The sequence below is a fragment of the Paramisgurnus dabryanus genome, chromosome 10 (genome assembly GCF_030506205.2).
Source record: "Paramisgurnus dabryanus chromosome 10, PD_genome_1.1, whole genome shotgun sequence".
Lineage (NCBI taxonomy): Eukaryota > Metazoa > Chordata > Actinopteri > Cypriniformes > Cobitidae > Paramisgurnus > Paramisgurnus dabryanus.
The window spans coordinates 27,614,174-27,628,708 of NC_133346.1; the positions used below are offsets into that span (position 1 = coordinate 27,614,174).

The 14,535-nt window shown below is 37.0% G+C and overlaps 2 long non-coding RNA genes across 3 annotated transcripts; one reads left to right on the top strand and one right to left on the bottom strand.

Moving 5' to 3' along the window:
* Nucleotides 1-10,672: 10,672 nt before the first annotated feature.
* Nucleotides 10,673-12,589, top strand: LOC135718269 (uncharacterized). The gene is made up of 3 exons (XR_010520710.2): nucleotides 10,673-11,138; nucleotides 11,843-11,979; nucleotides 12,298-12,589. It is a non-coding gene; the product is annotated as an uncharacterized lncRNA (long non-coding RNA).
* On the bottom strand, nucleotides 12,343-14,181 carry LOC135718268 (uncharacterized). 2 transcript variants are annotated; one of them, XR_010520709.1, is made up of 5 exons: nucleotides 13,617-14,181; nucleotides 13,007-13,100; nucleotides 12,776-12,908; nucleotides 12,591-12,694; nucleotides 12,343-12,483 (listed from the first exon to the last, which is right to left on the bottom strand). It is a non-coding gene; the product is annotated as an uncharacterized lncRNA (long non-coding RNA). The 2 variants fall into 2 exon arrangements; XR_010520708.1 differs by having other exon boundaries at nucleotides 13,007-14,181.
* Between the last annotated feature and the right edge of the window lie 354 nt (nucleotides 14,182-14,535).

The window sequence follows — 14,535 nt, forward strand, 5'->3', positions numbered from 1 at the left end:
ATACACTTATCTGTTTGACATGATTTAAAACTGTGAAGGGTCTTCTTTAATTTGTGTACATTCACAATAACAACATATCTTTGTGTTTTTGTTAAATAAAGAAAATAAACAGGGTGCGCATTCAGACATTTCTGTTTCCACCAGCTGTCTCTCAAAACAAAAAAATAAATTGAAATCAATTGAAATTTGTCACACAAACATGATACACATATCCAAAGAAAGCAAGCTAAACAAGCTAATTCTAATCAAAAACAAATATTTATATAATCTCCATTAGGGCTGGGCGGTATGACGGTATATTCCGTTACCGCGGAAAAAAATGTCAGACGTAACAGATTTTTCTATTCCGTCTATTCCGCGGAATGCAAATAAGTGGGCGTGGCTAACTCTACCCTCCAGCATGTTAGACTGAGTGTGATGGAGAAACATGTAAAATAGTTCACTTGAACAAAAATGAACGAGTTATTTGTGTAATTTTTATAATAAGAGCCAGTGAATCCACCGCGGGTCACGCAGCGAGACTCTTGTCTTGCTCGCTCTCGCGCGCTCTCTCTCCTCATGCAGCAGCTGGCCGGTCGGTCTCTCACGTGCAGAGGTCTCTCTAGGCAAGCGCAAGGAGCTGCGATGCCAAATAAAAAGTTCTTCTCACAAATAATGCTAATAGTTGTAAAGTTTTCTGAACTTTAAGCAAGCCAAGACAAAACTTGCGTTTATATCAGTGACACGTGCGCTGCTGAAACGATGTAGATTGACACGCCATTTGCTTATACAAACATAGAGAAAGAGATGCAAATGTTAAGGTCTAATAGAAAGTAAAGGGCGTTAAGACATTAAAACTAATTTTATGATCATCACATCATAATACCTGTCACATTTATAATATCTAGAGCTTTTTTTTTACCTGTGAACAAGATGGCGCCTGTGAGTCACTCGGCATGCCGTCGGTTGCTGTCCCTGTTTTATGTTTTGTTTGTTTTAAATCCGTTTTTATCGTTATTTGTGCAGCAAGTGAACTCTCTGCAAGTTTATGATCGGGAATTTTTACTCAGTCTTCGGAGAACGGTTGCGCTGGCATCGAGCTGCTCAGGTGATCGAAAGCCCTGTGATCCCCCATGTTTTCCCCATCTACCTGTGGATTTAAGTGGCTGGCCGGATTGTTTTCGACTCCGCAGAAAGCGCAGTAAAAGACGAGGAAAGCGAGGAGGCGTGCGAGTGAAACAGAGAAGAGAGCGTGCTTTTATAGCAGGATGCCTTGGATATGCGGGTTCAGCAGAGAAGGTCCCGGGGTCGGCTCTTTGGAGACGACATGTGAGGTACTCGCATCTAGTAGCGGTTATGCCACCGCACCGAGATGCGTATTTTGGTTTTAATCATATACGGCAGAGTTTTAAGAGGAAGAGGGGGGTTAACCATAACAACCTTCGCTGCCTAGAGTATGCCTCGTCTGTATCTACACATAGTGATGTGTCTCCTGCTGTATACGTGAAGATGGCCCTAGTAAATACGAGGTCTATCGTCAATAAGTCATTAGCAATCAATGACATTATTCTGTCGAGAGACGTTGATCTCTTTTTTTTGACTGAGACCTGGCTTAATGGGCAGGATCAGGTCTCACTGTCTGAAGCATCCCCGTGTAATTATAACTTTTTGAGCTCACCGCAATCTCATGGTCGTGGTGGTGGGATTTTAGTATTTAACAAGTATTTAAGGTGGACTTAATTGTGCCTGTTATGTGTGCACTTATATACAGACCTCCTAGCTACAACAGAAATTTTATTATGGAATTTTCTGAGCTGCTATCTTTTCTGATTCCTGGCTGTGATAATCTGGTTATTTTAGGTGATTTTAATATTCACATCTGCTGTCCTGACAAGCCCCTAGTACAAGATTTTTTATCTTTGCTTGATTCATTTAATCTTAATTAATGTGTACTGGGCTCCACACATGCTCAGGATCACACGTTGGACCTGGTTTTGACATGGGGGGCTCCTGTATGTGACCTCACAATAGACAATATTGGTCTGTCAGATCATTTTTTAATTTTGTTTAAATTGATGATTGCTGCGCCTTCTACAGGCCATGAAACGGTGGTCCGCTACACCAGGCATTTAAATGCACAGGTAGTTTCAAAGTTTTCTGTGTCTTTTAACTCTCAAGCACCGTTTTTAGTTAAAGATCCGACGATAGTCAATATGGGTTCAGAGGAGCTGCTTGCTGTTTTTAACACAAAGTGTAATGTCATTTTGGACCAGGTAAAATCTATAGCTACCCCCCAGCCCTGGATTAATGCTGACAGTCGATCTATTAGACAAAAATGGAGACAGGCGGAGAGGAAATGGAAAAAGGATAAGCTGCAAGTCTCATATGAGATTTTAAAAGAAGCAATGATGACCTATCAGCAATTTATTAAAACAGCAAAGGCCCAATACTTTTCTGATTTAATTGCTAAGCATCACCATTGTCCGAAAGTGTTATTCAGTACTATTAAATCGGTTTTAAACCCTGCTTCATTTTCTGTGGCTGAAAATGCGGGGTTGTCTTGTAATACTTTTTCACAATTCTTTATGGATAAGATTGCTGATATTAGAAAGAGTATTTGTAATTTGCAGGCTGTTGGCCACATAGTACCACCCCCTGTTTTATACACTGGTGGTCAGTTATCGAGATTTGAACCAGTTACATCAACGCACCTTTTAGAGATTGCGCAACACCTGAAACCAGCCTACTGTTCTCTTGATGTTATCCCTCCATGGCTGTTAATCCAGGCCTGGGACGTGGTGGGGTCTGTGATCACATCTATAGTGAATGAGAGCATTGCGGAGGGAATTGTACCCTCCTATTTTAAGCATGCATTGGTGCAACCGCTGTTAAAAAAACCCAGCCTTGATCCATCAGAGGTTAATAATTATAGGCCGATTTCGAAGCTACCTTTTTTGGCAAAGGTAGTGGAGAAGGTGATACTTAATCAACTTTTAGACTTTTTAAATGCTAATGGGTTGTATGACAAGTTCCAATCTGGATTCAGGCCTTTGCACAGCACTGAAACCACCCTTCTTAAAGTGACTAATGATCTTTTAAGGTCTGTAGATGGGGGGAACTGTGTTGTGCTGGTCATGCTCGACCTCAGTGCAGCATTTGACACAGTGGACCATAGGATTCTTTTGGACCGCTTAAGTCATTGGGGGAGGATCAAGGGGAATGCTTTGCAATGGTTCTCCTTTTATCTACAAGAAAGAACTTTTGCTGTGGAATTAGGGAATTCCACATCAGCCGCTCAGTCGGTTCTCTCGGGGGTTCCCCAGGGCTCTTGTCTTGGACCTGTTCTTCTCCTTATACATGCTTCCCCTGGGTTCGATTTGTAAAAAATATAATGTTGCTTATCACTGTTATGCAGACGACACCCAATTGTATTTTCCATTTAAATGTGGTGATGGGTCTGATCTCACTGTGTTATTTGACTGTCTGGAGGAAGTCAAAGCATGGATGTCCTCAAATATTTTACAATTAAATGAGTCTAAATCAGAGGTGTTGATTTTTGGGCCATCAAAGGGAATTGAGAGGTCTGCAATTAACCTTGGTCCCTTGTCCACTATTGTTCACACCCAAGTGAGGAATCTTGGGGTGCTTTTCGACTCAGAGTTGAAATTTGAGAAACAAATCAATGCAGTGGTGAAAGCTTGTTTCTTTCAACTTAGGGGTATTGCTAAATTAAAGAGTTTTTTGAATTTTAAGGATTTGGAGACCGTTATACATGCTTTTATATCTTCCAGACTTGATTATTGTAATTCTTTATATTTGGGCCTGCCTAATAAGCTGTTGTCCCATCTGCAATTAGTACAAAATGCAGCGGCTAGGCTTTTAACTGGTACAAGGAAATATGACAGCATCACTCCAGTGCTTGCTTCGTTGCATTGGCTGCCCGTGGAATTTAGAGTGAAATATAAGGTCCTGCTAATGGTTTTTAAAGGTTTACACGGGCTTGCCCCTGAATATATTGCTGACATGTTGATATGCTATGACCCTACTAGATTGTTGAGGTCGTCCTCTGGTTTTAAATTGAGTGTCCCAAAATCCAGACTAAAAACTAAAGGGGATTGTGCTTTCTCTGTGGCCGCCCCTCGCCTCTGGAACAATCTACCGTCTGGTATTAGAGCCTGCAATTCGCTGGAGGGTTTTAAATCCTTACTTAAAACGTATCTTTACTCGGCTGCTTATAATTGTCCATAGTGGTAATGTTTGTGCTTAAACTGCCTTTGAGAATATTGTTTTAGGAATTTTAATGTGTGTTGTGCTTTGTCCTTCGTGTTTTATATAAATAGGGAATTGGAAAGCACTTTGGTCAACAAGTGTTGTTTTAAATGTGCTATATAAATAAATGTTGTTGTTGTTGTTGTTGTTCTTCTCTCATATACAGGTATTTATCCTGTCTGTAGGTTTTTGCATATATTTATACCTGTTCATTTTACATAATGCATATGTTTAATGTAATGTATGCATAAATACAAAATACAATGAAGCCATACTATAGCTTCAATAGTCTATAAAATTAATAACTCAATTAAAAACAAGATTCTATCTAATCAAGACTTTTCTGTTGTTATCTTCTGGGCATTTTCACTTTAACATTATTTACTTTAAATTGCTCATATTTTAAAACTGTGGTGAGCATTTAGTTAAAAGCTATAGTGAGTGGTGTATTTCTGTACATTTTTATCATCAAAAAACAATATAAACTGAAAAACATGTATACCGTGAAATATTCCGTTCCGTGAAATAAAATGACTTATTCCGTGAAATAGATTTTTGGTCATTCCGCCCACCCCTAATCTCCATTGAAGTAAAAAGAGTACAGTTTTTCCTGGCTGAGCTCATTATCTCTAATGTGGTCATGCTCAGAGGCGGAACCCACTGTTCACATGGTAATGAACAGACGAACAGTTCAAACAATGACAAACAAAGCATCTTTTACGTTACCTAAGAAGAAGAAAAATGGAAAACGCAATGAAGGAGGATATATTTCTGAAGTAAGTAACTTATTTATCCTCATTTATGTTTGCTATCATGTAATATGCTTATGGCTTGTGCAGTTCAGCCTACATAAGCAACCTCAGCAGACTGCACGCTTCAGATTGAAAAACTTTCGCATTGTTTACAAACGAGGATGCGTGATCTCATGTAATGGCGGATAACTGTTACATGCCGTACAGTGTTAAGCACAGTAATTCACTTTTGTATCCTTCATGGCAACTTTCAGTAAGGCTGCACTGCAGGATCTTTTAGGTGTGTGCTGTAATATGATTCCATATATTGTTTACAAACAAGGATGCATAAACCCACATAATGGCGGATAACTGTTACATGTCGTACAGTGTTAAACACAGTAATTCACTTTCTTATCCTTCATGGCAACTTTCAGTAAGACTGCACTGCAGGATCTTTTAAAGGACAAGTTCGGTATTTTAGACTTAAAGCCCTGTTTTCAGATTGTTTATGGTGAAATAGAATGGTTTTGACTGAAATTTCGACATTTTCGGCTGTCCTGAGAATTTTCGCGTGTTTGTGTTTCAGCTCAGACCTCTACAATGGGTTTAATGGTGCACTGGAACAATCCTTCCTAAAATGCATTAAACTTTCGTTTACAAAGACGTGAAACTCACCGAGTGGTCAGGGGTGTTCACTGATATGCTCACACAAAAATCGCTGCAAAAGACGCATTCCAACAGGTTTTATCGTAGTTTTTACCAGCTCCATGGACTTTTATTAGATGTCCTGTGAGGTACGGTATTACTCCGCGCCGGGAACTTTGTTTCTATTCTTGCAATTGGCAAAGGCGGATTAGCGCCACCACCTGGGCTGGAGTGTTTATTATTCAAGCTCTAAGCGGAAGAATGTACGGGTGTGAGGCGTTTGGGAAAATAGGTCCACAAGTTAACAACGAATGCTAAAACAGCTGTTGGAAAGCATCTTTTGCAGCGATTTTTGTGTGAGCATATCAGTGAACACCCCTGACCACTCGGTGAGTTTCACGTCTTTGTAAACGAAAGTTTAATGCATTTTAGGAAGGATTGTTCCAGTGCACCATTAAACCCATTGTAGAGGTTTGAGCTGAAACACAAACCCGCGAAAATTCTCAGGACAGCCGCAAATGTCGAAATTTCAGTCAAAACCATTCTATTTCACCATAAACAATCTGAAAACAGGGCTTTAAGTCTAAAATACCGAACTTGTCCTTTAAGTGTGTGCTATAATATGATTCCATATATTGTTTACATGCAATGCAATATCATACAATGCCAGGCCCGGGTGGGCCGCTTCACTTTTGGGCCGGTCGAGTTTTTTTTTTTTACATTTGTCACGTTAGTGAGTCTATCTTCTCTTAAATGACACTTCACACGTTTCACATTGACACTGCAGCACGCAGCCTCTGCATGGGTTGTACACCATGTGAGGGAGTTTTCCCCTCCCCTCCGATAGAGTTGGTTCGGTCCATAGCACGTCCAAGAAAACTTTTCTCCGGTAGGCTGGGCCGGCCCTACCGTAACAATATGCGTCTGAGAGGAGGGGGGCGTAAAAAACAGGTTGAAGAAAAAATCCATTGGAGGAGGATGCTGCCAAATGTGCCAAACCTACAGATTTATTTTCAAGAGGACAAACAAAAGTGGCAACAGGTAACTTAAAGAGAAATAAGCCTAGTAATGATTAGCATTAGCAACGTAATTATTCGGCTAATACCGTTGTCAAACTATTTACAAGCCAAAATTTTTTTGTTAAAATATTACCTTTTTGTGTATACATGGCGATTCATAGACTTTGCAAATATTATGCAAGCAGCTTCTGAGCAGCAGAGAAGCCAGTTCCCCGCTGAAAATGAGGAGGCCATGAGTAAACAATATGAATTAAAGTTATTTAACCCTCAGGTTGTGTTTAGAACCCTATAACACCTTTTGTTTTCCTAGTCAAAAATGACCAGCCTAAAAAAGCTTATAAATCACTTGTTATGCCATTTACCCAATATTGTATTCAATATTTTTGTCAAATTGTTTTCTTTTTTAATTAGGACTTTCATATTTCTATTTGCATTAATCATCAGCCTCATAGCATTAGCAATGCTAATAATTTATCAACCTTTCCTTATGGAATACACTCTAAAAAGGGCTGGGTTATTTATATATTTTATATATTGGACAGAACACGCTGCTGGGTTAAAATTGACCCAGTGCTGGGTTGTTTTAACCCAACTGTTGGGTTATTAATGGTTGCATAACAACAACCCAACATTGGGTTATTTTTAACCCAGCATGGGGTAATTTTTAACCCAGCATGTGTTCTGTCCAATATTTACCTATTATGGGTAAAAAGTAACCCAGCCTTTTTTAGAGTGTAGAGGAATATTTTGTAAACTTCTTATCTTAAGTGAAATATAATTTAACTTTTACCTTATTTGTTGAACCATGATATTAATAAAAACTATAGTAAGAGCTGAACTGTTGCTTTATTTATCCAATTTTAAAAAAGTGCTAATTTGGAATAACATGGAAAAAGTGGGCCGGTCTTGGGCCTGAAACTCCCGGGCTGAAAAGTGGCCCCACTCCGGCCCTGTACAATGCGCTTTACACGCAACAACATTTTTTATGAGCTTCGCGTTGTTGATGCAGAGACATGAGCTTGCGCACATGGACGCCATATGCAATGTGTTTTTAAAGTTTATACGCATTAAAACAACAGAAGCTAGACTATGTGGATGGGCATCTGAAAACAGCTTTTTATATAACTAATCACTGCAGATGTTCATCTAAGATGTTCTGAATTTAGTTTATGTACATGATAGTTTAGCTGAATGTACTGCTATCAGTGATATTTACCCATCAGTTATGTGGGTCATTCTATGAAAATTGTGGCTTTTTGAACAGACAACTTTTTAAAAATGTAATTCTTTTTTTTAAACCAAAACTTATAGTCAGATAATAGTTAACTTCTTAACATTATAAATCAACTTAAATGACAGCTTAATGTATTTTTATATTTTTACTACATTACATTAAAAAATGTTTGTGCTGCTTTTTCGTCACTGGTGTTACCTATATTTTAGATGACAATTCAGGCTTCCCAAAATGTAATTTGACCACTTAATTTGCATACATAATCAAAGACAGAAAAAGTTAATGTAATATTAAGAAATTGTCTTGATTAGTAATAATTTACTTTAACCAGGCATGCGTAAAGTTCTATTGTGTGACCTTTTTCTATATCTACCATTGTGTTTTTTGTTGTAACAGTAGAAATAATTGAGGTTGAGTGATCAAAATTGAATGATGATATACTTAAAATGCTTACTAATGAATGCAGCAACAGTTAGGTAGATACAAAAACCATATTCTATGAAACTGGGAAACTCTGGGAAACACTGATGCAAGAAAACCAATATGCCATGCGGTAACACCAGTAACGCAATGTAACACCAGTGACGCAAAGTGAAACCAATGACAAAAGGAAAGCAATATTATGTGTTTACAATATTAAAACAGTAATGAAATGCTAACAAGTCTGTATTAATATAATTTTTGAGGCTTTTATTAAACTTTATATTGATAAAAAGTTAGTGGTGTTATTGATTGTCACTGGTGTTATCGTCGTGTCACTGGTGTTACCAGCAACAACAGTAACACTAGTGACGATAACACCAGTGAAAAATCTGCAGACACAATGGCATATCTAAGATTGCGGCCACAGTAGCCCAAACCACACTTAAATTGTAATTAAATCACTTAATCATGCAATTTGAAAAATTATATTAATAAAATTTACTTTCCCCTTACTATAAACTGTAGTAACACCAGTGACACATCTTAAGTCCTCGCATGAAATTATCAAATTATTTATCAAATTGCTTAAAGATGAGGAGAGAGTGCAAACTCACAATGTGCTTTTTAAAACAGCCACACCTACAATGAATGTTTAACCCAGGAAGAAGTTGGCAAGGATGTTGATTTTTTTCAAAGTGATGGTTTTTATAAATTGTAACACCAGTGACAAGAAATTGACGGACAGGTATTCCCTGTAAATTTTCCGCAATACCGCTATTATCCACCAGGTGGCACCCTTCCACAACTTTTTAAACCGGGAAGTATTGCCTCATGGCAAGCGGCTGCATGTCCGTGTCTGTTTTAAAGATCGCTCTGAATGGGATCTCTATGAAAAGTCCGTCACAAAAATGGAATTATCTCTGCTTTTTGCTCAAAATGTGGTGTTTTTGCAAAAACCTACCCATATTCAAAAGCTGATTACAAAAGAACCACTGAAGGTAGGATGAAACGTTTTTTTTTTTTGTTTGAAAGCAGAGGGACTATTCTTTCATTTGGTATATTGTATGTTTATATATTTAAAGAAGAACATTTTCTGGAAGGCATTAAACTTTGGTAAAAATCATGAAAAACGCTGGCGCTGGCTGGCAACTTAAAAAAAAAAAAAAACGCTGGCGGTGAAAGAGTTAATAATAAAACACTTCAATTGAAACAAAAAAACATATATTTTGTGTCGTTATCTGAAAATTTTAAGTGTTTTTCCTGGTGGTTGGGGCTGGGACAGGAAAGCCACCATTTTCATAGAATGACCCATGTATGTAAGCTTATGTGGTATTTCCGTGGACAATTTATGCTAACAGCTGTATATAACTCTCTTACAGGTCTGCATCCCTCTCATCAGTACAAAGCTATGAAGTAGAAAAACATATTCACACTTTTTGGACATAAAGTTATATGGTAACATGAGTCACATGGCTCTGTTGTGTATCAGTTTCTTAGTTTATACAAGTTAAGTTTTTGAATAGGGTTTGTTTCCAAATAAACTGAAAATTTCCCACTGGCCTTCATTTCTATTTTGATTATATTGTTAACTTTTTAATAAACCACAAACAAACATGTATATATTCCTTTTGTCCTCTACATTCTTTACTGTAGTTCCCTCTCACATTCCTGCCAAAAGGCTATTTATGCAGCTCATTATGCAAGTCTTTTGTTTCTCAGCTGTCAATAAATCCTTCTGGCATACGGCCACTCAAAACAAAAAGGGTCTTACAATTTCTAAATCAATATATTGTTTTATGTGAATGAGTAGGCAGAATGATTTTCACGTTATTTTAAAGAAAAATCTCTAGACTACTAGATTCTGTTTAGAAAAGTCTTGTGAAAATATGTTTAGTATGGGTTTTGTGGACTTATATCAGTGACTTAAAAATGTTGCTCAAAAATACAAATATGTACATGCATGTAGCTCATATAATATTGTAGCCCAGTTTGTGCTGAACGCAGAGTTATGAGTAGAGATGTGCCCGAAGCCAAATACGTTATTCGGAAAGGCACGGATAAAAGCTTCAAAACGAATAACGAATTCATCCGAATAACAGAAAAAATATTCGGCCAGACATAATCACGTGTTTGCTGAAACAGCACTAAATTATAAACCCCTAAGGCACGTATAAAGTGTGTGTGAAGTGAATGAGTGCAACCTATAAAATGACATGATGAATGACATTTTCTGCGCGTCCCTTATTTAGAAACGTGAGCTGTTTTGGAATTCGTTTAAAATCTTAAAAACGCTGCTAATATCAAACTTCTTTTAAAGAGCACCAATTATGCTAATAAATTGGCACGTTAGCACGTTATTGCAATATCCCATAGTACATACATGTTATTAAAACTTGAACTAATGCATTGTGAGTCTTATAAATTGCTTACATACCTCACCGATTTCCCACTGTCTGGAAAACGCTCGGTTTAGTTCCTGTCTCCGCCTCCCAAAATGTCTAGTGTAATCGGATTGGTCAGATGACTACTCAACTGTTATTGGTCAGCTGGGTTCGGCTTGTGTTTGAAAGTTACGCCCCTGACTACGCGTGGGTTGACACAGATTCTGACTGAGTCACAGCCTCAGAGGCATCGTAAACAAGCGTTATATTTCTCTATAAACGATGGTGTCTGTACTGCCTTACCACTTCGAGCTCGATCCAGAGAGTTCAGACGGCCGTTACGATATAAACGATCTCCGTCAATGAATGCGATTGGATTTAACTTTTTTAGGTGTCCTTAGCTCTGCCAGAATGCTAAACGAAGACGAAAATGTGTTGCAAAGACATCCAAAAGGTAATTATAACGTACTACATAACTATATGGAAACACCAAATGTAGCACATATAAAGTATTTGTTGAAATGATTATAAAACGATTTCACTTGGTAATTTCTACATTATTTTACTCTAGTAAAATTTATTATAAGACTGCTTACATACTGTATTACTGTGCAAACTATATGGAAACACCAAATGTAGCACATATAAAGTATTTGTTGAAATGATTATAAAACGATTTCACTTGGTAATTTCTACATTATTTTACTCTAGTAAAATTTATTATAAGACTGCTTACATACTGTATTACTGTGCAAACTATATGGAAACACCAAATGTAGCACATATAAAGTATTTGTTGAAATGATTATAAAACGATTTCACTTGGTAATTTCTACATTATTTTACTCTAGTAAAATTTATTATAAGACTGCTTACATACTGTATTACTGTGCAAACTATATGGAAACACCAAATGTAGCACATATAAAGTATTTGTTGAAATGATTATAAAACGATTTCACTTGGTAATTTCTACATTATTTTACTCTAGTAAAATTAATTATAAAATACTGCTTACATACTATTTTACTGTGCAAACTATATGGAAACAACAAATGTAGCACAAAAAAAGTATTAATTGAAATGAATGTTAGTTCTACATTATTTTACTATGGTAAACTTTATTATGAAAGACTGTGCTATGTTTTTACTTACTAGGTTTTAAGGAGAATGCAACAGGTTCCAGGGCCTCTTACCTGCGTGATTCATCATCCAGGTTTTGCACAAATTGTCTAAATCCCTACACACAGAACATTTATTGTACCGACTATAAGCCTTTGAGGCGCAGGACTAGAGTAAGTTTTATTACATTTTTAAACCAATAACAGAAAAGTATCATTATAGTAACAAAGTACCCAAAAGAACAAAAGATGTAACTTTAAAGAAAATATAAAAGTCAGTCAAAAGTTTATTTATTACAAATATATATTTAAATGTTAAACAATATACAAATAAACATACTTTAGTAACCATATTGTGCTCTTCTTTCAAAAATTGTTCAATTCACTTCTTACAGCTATCTATTCAGATAAATGGCATATCAAAGCTTTGTCAGCTGATGCTATCTAAGATGACACTTTAGGGTTATCATCCTGTCGTGTGTTGTTCTCCAGATACGCTTGGAGCTTCCTGATCGGAATGTTGGCTTCCGACGACCCCTGCACTGAAGATGGCATGCAATCACGTCCTCCTTTGAAGGTCTCTCAAACTGTGATGCCAGGTCCATTGGAATCGGGGTTTCCTTCAGCTTATCTTCAAATACCTCAGCAAACACAAGCCTGATCACATCATCCACATAACTGTAGAAATATTGCGGTCAAATCTTTTGTTTTGATAATTTATTTCCCTGCTTCATACATTAAGTTTTTAATTATGAATGTATTTGAAATAAAACATTACTGCTTACGGTATGTCATTTGTGTGTTTTGGGAACATAGCCTTGTACTTTCCCTCTCCTGCTTTTGTTACGGCTTGGTGACATTGTAATGGATGGCTGCAAGGTACAAATACCTGTAAAATATAAACAAGCATAAATTTATTGTAAAAGTAAATACTACTTTATTTAACACAGTTACTAAAATACTTAAATACCTGCATAGCATTCCAATAAATGAGAAAATCAATTTTTTTTGCTGCAAATCTGAAATCTCAGGCTACGGACGGCAAAGGCATCCACTGATGATGGTGATGGAAACATTGTGAAACGATGCTACTGTCTGGGTTCCTATGATTATGCAGAGAAAAAAAACTTTGTCATCATCAGTTATATATTTAAGACTGGTAGTGGTTTCATTAGCTAAATACATCATTTGTGTTACACACCTTTGCTCCTCATATGCCAGTCTGACTCCTTGTACTGTGTGTTATGATGTTGCATGTTTGCATACAGTGTAGAAGGATGTGTCCAGCTGCGAATCTAAGATATAGACAAATAAAACAAACATGTATTCAGTCAAAAAGACATATTATAACAATAGAGTACAACGACTATAACTCGTTAGACTATTCATTAAAACGTAAATGTATTACATGTTACATGGCCCAACATTAGCAACACACATTACGTGTTTACTTCGTTTCAAAATCTAAGAAAGCTTCAAGTAAAAACAACAGTAAAATACATATAACTTTAAACAAATCATCTGTACTTAGAGTTTCTTGAGTTTGATCATGAGAACAAATTTTACCGGTAACAGTTTAGCTGGTAACTTAGCAAGTTTGTAAACATGTCTTAACCAACATCGATAAAAAAACGATAGTCTGCATAATTCAACATACACGTGTGTAAATATGGTACGTTGTTTATGAAATACAGTATTACAACACAAAACAGTTCGCTTGCAAGCTTAGCTCTACACGCACATTATGTTAATCTCCGGTTACCGGTTACGTAATGTACAGTAAAAGGCAAATAATAAACGTGAATACTTACAGCCTGTGATCCAGAAGTGCACAGTAATCCAACTTTCAGAAGGAGACGTCCAGCTTCGGTTCATGAGAAGCAGTTATTGTGAAAACTCCGTGAACAACTTCTGACTGGATTTTTCCGGAACCGTATTAAACATGATGTCCTCTGTGTAAGTCCATAAAGTGCTATTTTGGCCTCGCATCTAAAGAGACAGCGTCTACTCGAGAGATTTAATCGCTTAAACAATGAAACAAGAGTTTGCAAACAGAGTCACAGCAGGGACTCCCAACCTCCGCCATTTTAGCTCTCTTCTGACTCGGCGCTCCCCACCCTCGTCTTTGAGGGCGTACCCAAGCAAAGCAGAGAGGGCTGAACTATGATAATGTTGGTCTTATCTACGTCACTAATCCCAGGAAGTAAACTGTTGCCTACAATCCGAGTGTTTTTTGTAGTCCTCGAACGTTAGAGACGATAACTCGCGTCATCGTTTTCTTTGAGGTATGTACTTTTTGAATATCGTTAGCATGTACTAATACACACTTACACACAAAATGATGTTTAAAAACGTGTATCCCATAATAGGTGCTCTTTAACCGAACTGTAAAAATGACCCTTTTCAGTTTTTTTGTTTTTTGTTTTATTTAATTACACTGTAGGGTAGCCACATATGGAGATGACCTTTATAAGCTGTAAATATTAGCGTGTTGTTAAATGTTGTTATTATTAGGGATGCACGATAAGAGAAAATTTGACCGATACCGATAATTAAGTCATCTTAATAGCTGATACCGATACAGATACCGATAACCAATAAGTGCAATTTTTTACATTATAATTTTCAAAATAACTTTCAGATTGTGCTCCTATGAGAATAAAAAAATCCAAGATGAAAGCACTGATGAAACTGATATTTTAGTGTTCTGGCACAACTATAACAGCAAAC